General features: G+C 39.4%; 1 non-coding gene across 1 annotated transcript; it reads left to right on the top strand.

Moving 5' to 3' along the window:
- The first annotated feature begins 3450 nt into the window (after window positions 1-3450).
- On the top strand, window positions 3451-3557 carry LOC122638461. The gene has a single exon (XR_006329454.1). It is a non-coding gene; the product is annotated as a small nucleolar RNA R71 (small nucleolar RNA).
- Window positions 3558-6704: the final 3147 nt, after the last annotated feature.

Genomic DNA, 6704 nt, shown 5'->3' with positions numbered 1-6704 from the left:
CAAATATCTGCAAACTCCAATAATTCAAGTATTTTAGTGCAATAAACCATAATTATTGGACAAGAGCTGCTAAATTAAACAAGAAATGCATATATAAATGCAGCTCGATCACACTCCCCAACTTAAGCTTTTGCTCGTCCTCGAGTGAAAGAGAATAAGGAAAATAACTGACTCGACTCTCTGGTTCATAAACAGTTTATCTATATAAGATGCATTCAAAGAAATAATGATAGTTTACTATTGCACATCAACTCATAGGATGTTTGGTTCATGTGAACACAAGAACTAATCAATGAACGAAGACTTCTCCTAAGCCATCAAGCTCTCACTTTCTGCTTTTCAACCCACTGGTTCACCATGAATTGTAACATCTAAACCTTTTACAAACGCACATGCTAGCTCGTGGAACACCTCATAATCAATGTAGCTCACTTATTTTTCTCTCAAAACATTTTTCTTTTATTTTATTTTATTTTAATTTTATTTATTTTTTTTGAAAATTACGTGATTCTCAGATTCGTGCAATGTTTTGGCCTTTTAAGCTTTCTAAAAGGCTCATGTAACGAGCTTTAAGCCAACCACTCCCAAGTTAGATGGCTTTAGGGGATTGAGTGTGAAACACTCCTTGGGCTTACTCACTCGAACCAAAAAGGCTACAAGCCCGAACTGGATTCAAGAATACTAGTAATAATAACCTAATTGGTCACTCCAACCATTTTACACGAGACTCCGGGCTTGTGGCCTAGATGCCCCAGTTACTAAGATGAAGCAACAGAACTTAACTCTCATAAATTTTTTTTTTAAAACAAAAGAGAATGCAAACACAATTAAGCAGTGGTCTGCCTAAACATTCAAAATATCACAAATCGGGTAGACCTATGTGTTTAGAAGCATTAAGCAAGCTCACAAATGACAGTCAGAAAAATAAAGCTTCAATACTTAACACTATGTTGAATTAATTTTCTCACAACCTAGAGTCAAATGCACTGTAAAGTGAAAATATCATTATAAAAATGAGTGCATGAGAGTTTTCCAAGAATGTAGATGAATCAGAGAGTCATATGTAGAAAATTTTTCCAAAATCCTCCCTCCCCAACTTAAATAGCATTGTCCCCAATGACATACAAAAATAGAAAATCATAGCAAGGGGAACGCAAAAATAAAGGAAGGAGCGAGACAACCTAAGGTGGGGCTGGCGAGGTAGTGAATCCAAAGATGTGATCACCAATGACGAAGTAAATTCGCTATAGGAGGTGAACGCTGCAAAACAACTACTAGAAAACAAAAGCAGTAGAAAAGAAAATAATAAATAAATAAATAATAAAGAAAGCAGTAACTAGAGTGGGTTGCCTCCCACTAGAGCGCTAAGTTTAGAGTCTTCAGCCAGACTCAGACTGACTCACGGAGGGTCAAGGATTAAATCATACCAAGGAACCAGTTTAGAAGAAGGTTGGAGAAATGTAACCAAAGGGGGAAGCGACTAAAACCTAATTGTCCAAGGTGGCTGTTCTAAAGAGGGTGAGGAATCTAGCAAAGTATGGACCTCTTTAGTGTATGCCTCAGACTCATCTCCAAACATTACATAGTGCTGCAAAGGGTCATCAAGAAGCACGTGAGAAGTGTGATCAGCCACAACTTCGTCTAATAAATCCAACGCAAAGTACTCTTCTTCTCTAAAGGAACCTAAGGATGCATTGAAGATGTTGAGCCTAAGCTTCTTATTCCCAAAAGAGATGTCCATGGCACCTGATCTACAATTTATGCAAGCATTTGTAGTAGCTAAGAAGGAGTGCCCTAAAATGATAGGGGGAAGCTTGGCTGTGGTGGTTGTATCCATATCCAGGATAAAGAAGTCCACAGGAAAGTACAATTCTTTCACCTTCACTAAAACATCCTCTAACAAACCACGAGGTGTCTTGACTGAACGATCGTCCAACTGAAGGATGACCTGAGTGGGTTTCAAATCTCTAAACCAAATCTGTCATAGACTAAACTAGGCAAGATATTCACACTAGCCCCTAAATCAAGTAGTACCCTACTTATAGAGAGATCTCCAATGTTGCAAGAAATAAGAGGCGCACCTGGGTCCTTAAGCTTAGGGGGTAGGTGGCTGGAAATTATCGAACTAACCTGTTCAGTCAAATGGACGATCTTAGGGATTTGAGTTCTCAACTTATGCTTTTGGGTGCTGAGGTCTTTCAAAAACTTAGCATAAGTAGGAACTTGCTTGATAGCATCCAAGAGGGGGAGTTGATGCGAACTTGTTGAAATAAGTCGATCATCTCTTGCATCTTTTCACCCTGTTTACCCTGAAGGGGGTAAGATGGTGTCTGAAGGGCTTGGGAAAAAGGGACCTTTGGAATGTAAGAATCAGGTGATGGTCCCTCTACAATAGGAATGTGCAGCCCCTTCTTTGGGAACTGATGAATGGGTTTCACAGGTGGTATTTCAGTAATGGAATCATGTGTGTCTACATCACCACCGGATTTCTCCTGGGTTTACTCAGCCTCTCCCTGGCTTTGAGACTTAGTAGGCAATGTCTCATTAGTGGCTAAGGGTGCATCAGGTTTTTCCACCCTTTTGCCGCTCCTTAGGACTATGACCGATTGGACCTGTTCTTTCCCTCGACCCATTTGACTATTTGGGTTACCTATTGGCTGACTTGGCAATTGGCCAACCTCCCTCCTACTTATAGCATCGGCTAGTTGCCCCAGTTGGTTCTTTAACTTATTAATGGACTGAGTATGTGAGTGAAGCAGCTGTGTGTTCTACTCGAGTCCACTTAATGCTTTTAGCACCTTTTCCTCAAAGGATTGATTCTGTTGGGGTTGAGGATATGGTGGCTGTCCACCCATATAGGCATTGGTTTGAACATTAAATGGTGGCCTATATGGTGGGTTTAGAGGGTTATTAGGTATTGAGTTTCTCCATGAAAAGTTTGGGTGGTTTCGCCATCCCGGGTTATGAGTATTGGAAAAGGGATCATTACCCGATGTAGGAAAACTTTGAGCCATTTGCACCTGTTCCTGAACAAACTCAGGGTATTGTGCAGCCAAAGGGCAGTTCGTTACATAATGACTTGGGCTAGCATATAGGGCATAGGCTTCAGTCTGTTTGGGTGGAGGGAAACTCATTGGGAAAGGGGACATAGAATGTTGGCCTACAGACATCAGATAGTCCAATTTCTTGGACAACATGTCAACCTTAGCAGTCATCTCTACAGTTGGATTGATCTCATAGAGACCACCCTTCTTCGGTTGCCCTGTGTGTGGAATCTCAGTCTAAGAGGCCGAAGCATGATGTTGGGAATTCTCACTAAGGGTTTCAAAAAGATCCCATGCTTCCGTCTCATTCTTATGTATAAATGTTCCACCACAAGAGGAGTCTACCATCTGCCTATATCGGTCACGGAGGCCATCATAAAAGCACTGGACTAACTGCCATTTCGGGACAGCGTGGTGGGGGTACTTCTTAAGTAATTCCTTGAGTCTTTCCCATGCTTCATAAAATTGTTCGCCCTCTAATTGGGAGAAACTAGTAATGGCTCTTCTAAGGCTATTAGTCCGGCCAATAGGGAAGAATTTTTTCAGAAATTCCTGCAGCATTCCTGCCCATGTAGAAATCCTAACCAAATCTAGGGAATGAAGCCAGTGTTTGGCTTTGTCCTTTAAGAAAAATGGGAATAGGAGTAACTTTAGGGCATCTTCAGAGATGTTTTGCATTTTAACTGTAGAGCACACCTCTAAGAACTCATCAAGATGCTTGTAAGGCTCCTCATTAGCAAGTCCATAATAGGATGGTAACATCTATATGATGCTGGACTTGATCTCATATTGAGCAGCTTGAATGGCAGGCAACTGAATACAAGATGCAGTAGTATAGACAGTTGGAGTGAAGTGCTCACTCAGTGGCCTTCTTGGCTGGTTTTCATCATCCATTTTATTATTATTATCCTTATCCTTAGGTCTAGCCACAGATTCCTCTATTTCTAGGTCAAGGGAAGTCAGGTTGGGGTGCAAAGAACGTCGACCATGCATAAAACACAACACAAGTTGAACGTGCTAATTAAACAAAAATTAAAACTAGAAACTAAAACGTGATAACTAAATAAAAAATAAAAATCAGAACTAAAAAGTAAAAAAAAAATAATTAATTTAAAACTAACGAAAATACTTACCTAGTGTTGGCGGTTGCACAATTCCACTTGCTGCCCTCGATAAACGGTTACACATATGATCGTAAGGGGCTAGGGGAATTAAAATTAAACCTAAACACCCAATCTAATGCTGGAATTAAAAAAAATTACATAAAAAAAACCCTAATTACTTAGAGTCTAGGAATTAAAAGTAAACCAAATGGACAGCCTGTCCTTACTCGATCTACTCTGCTTCCTGCACAAACAAAGAGAACACTAGGTATACTAAAATTAACCTAATAAAGAGATTAAAATAAAAATAAAAATTCTAGAATTATAAAATTAAAACTAAAACAAAGTAACACAAAACAACTCAATCAATCTTAGCAATCATGCTTCAGTTCCCCACCAATGGTGCCAAAATTTGATCGTGTCGTTAACCGGTCAAAAATAAAATCCTAAATTAATCTAGCAAGTAGCAAGTAAGGGGTCGATCTACGGGGAACTGGAAGAAATATTGCAAAGAAGGAATTAAGCTAATTAAAGATAAGTAGAAATTAAACTAAACCTAGAACAACGATAAATAAAGAATAATGTGAATGATAAGATGAGAAGAACTATCCTCAGGTCGAATTCACTCTATTAGATTGATTTAATTCACTGTCTCGCACATTACGGTTCACTGCGGCTACAAGCCCAATGACACCACAAAGTATAGGGTTCCTCCTAGATATAGGGTATCTTGACAAGTACTATCGTCCTTTGCTACGAGGCTTGGCACTCTTATTTCGTTCAGTTATAATCTATCTTCGGTACAACCACATGGGAAAAGAAAACCACTATTTGAACGAATCAATTGAATCATAGAAACAAAAGATCCTAACTAGATGTCATCACTAAACCAGATCAAAGAATTACAGAAGTCTTAACATCAAATAGTCAATGTGAAAAGAGAATAAAATAAATTAACTTCACAGAGTTTCATCTCCCTGATAATAGGTTGGGAATTTAGCTGCAAATGGCGATCAAGGGAGCACAGCTACAGTCGATCTTCATGGCAGCAACGATAGCAATGGTGATCTCAATGTCTCCAATTAGAAACCCTAAGACCCTCTCTCCTCTCTTGGCCGCATGAGTATGGTATTCCCTCTCTTGCTCTCGGTGGGGGATACCCTCTCCTCTCTTGCTCTTGGTGGGGGAATGATCATGAATCTGTATTCTGCCCACCTTTTTTAAATCAGTCCCTTTCTCTCGTGGGAAAAGGTGAGATGGATTTTGAAATTAAAAAAGATAAAGAGATAAAGGAGAATTGGGTTGGAATAGGAGAGTAAAAGAGAGAGAGAGAGAGAGAGGTTTACGTATGAGATGGGGATGAGAGATGGAGAGATGATGGGGTGGTTTTTAAAATAAGAAAAAGAAAGAGATAATGGAGAATAATCATGAAGTGATGATTAGAAGGAGAGATAAAAAGGACTTTTAAATCTTTCAGCTTTCTAAATTATAATCAAGCCCCTCTTCTATGATATATTCCCAAACTACCCCCTTTAGCATCAAATATCTGCAAACTCTAATATTCCTATAATAACCAATAAGTCAAGTATTTTAGTGCAATAAACCATAATTATTGGACAAGAGCTGCTAAATTAAACAAGAAATGCATATATAAATGCAGCTCGATCACTAATCTAGCATTTTTATAAATATAACATTAACATTCAATTCCAATAGCCATCAGACATGTACCAGAGTCAATAAGAATATAAATCAATTTAATAATCAAAATAGTAAATATTGCTGCTATTGTCATGACTCATCAGTCATGTTACACCAACACCCATGGTGTAATTGCACTCACCTCGGGTCAATCCTACTTGTCCTTCAGTCGGCTTTGTTCCAGTCAATGTCTGACACAGCACCTCGTGTTCGGGGTTATAACCTAAGTTGACTGGACCATTAGAACATATCAAATATTGGCTTAAAAGGGTCTTAGAGTTCCAGGTTTTGTTTAGGTTTGCTCAACATTGTTGAACAATTATGGGAACACTGGCATGGTTCTGTTCCAAGTCTGGCTTAGTTTACAGTGAAGGTTTTGACCCCCTTTTTGGGTCCACTGGCACCCCAAGACATGGTTACCAGCAAGGATGGTTGGGGTATGATTTTAGGGTAATTTTTATGGCCCCAACAGTGTCCAAGGCCTGTGGCTGAAGATCAAATAGGCTGAAATCAAATCAGGCTTCAACAGCAGCACTGGACGATTCACTGGACGTTTGGACCAAACGTCCAGTGCATGCTCCAGTGCCTATAGAACACGAGTTTCTTGCACAAAACTTAATTTCAGCAGCAGATTTCCTCCCTAATTCGATTTGGGATGAGTTCTAGGGGTAGCATAGCCTAGGATTAAGCTAATGCAAAGGTCTTGGGGATTTCCAAATTGTGTTTACCAATTGGTTGATGGGTTGGGTTCAGACAACAAGTAATTCAAGCCAGCAAGGCTGAGGTTAAACATGTAGCCATTCAAACCTTATCTACACACAACAGCAAGCATGCATATGCATTGTAGCTAAAATCT

This window comes from Telopea speciosissima, chromosome 8, assembly GCF_018873765.1.
Source record: "Telopea speciosissima isolate NSW1024214 ecotype Mountain lineage chromosome 8, Tspe_v1, whole genome shotgun sequence".
NCBI classification, from domain to species: domain Eukaryota; kingdom Viridiplantae; phylum Streptophyta; class Magnoliopsida; order Proteales; family Proteaceae; genus Telopea; species Telopea speciosissima.
Note: the sequence above shows the minus strand (reverse complement) of the source record. Positions and strands in the feature narration are given on the sequence as shown.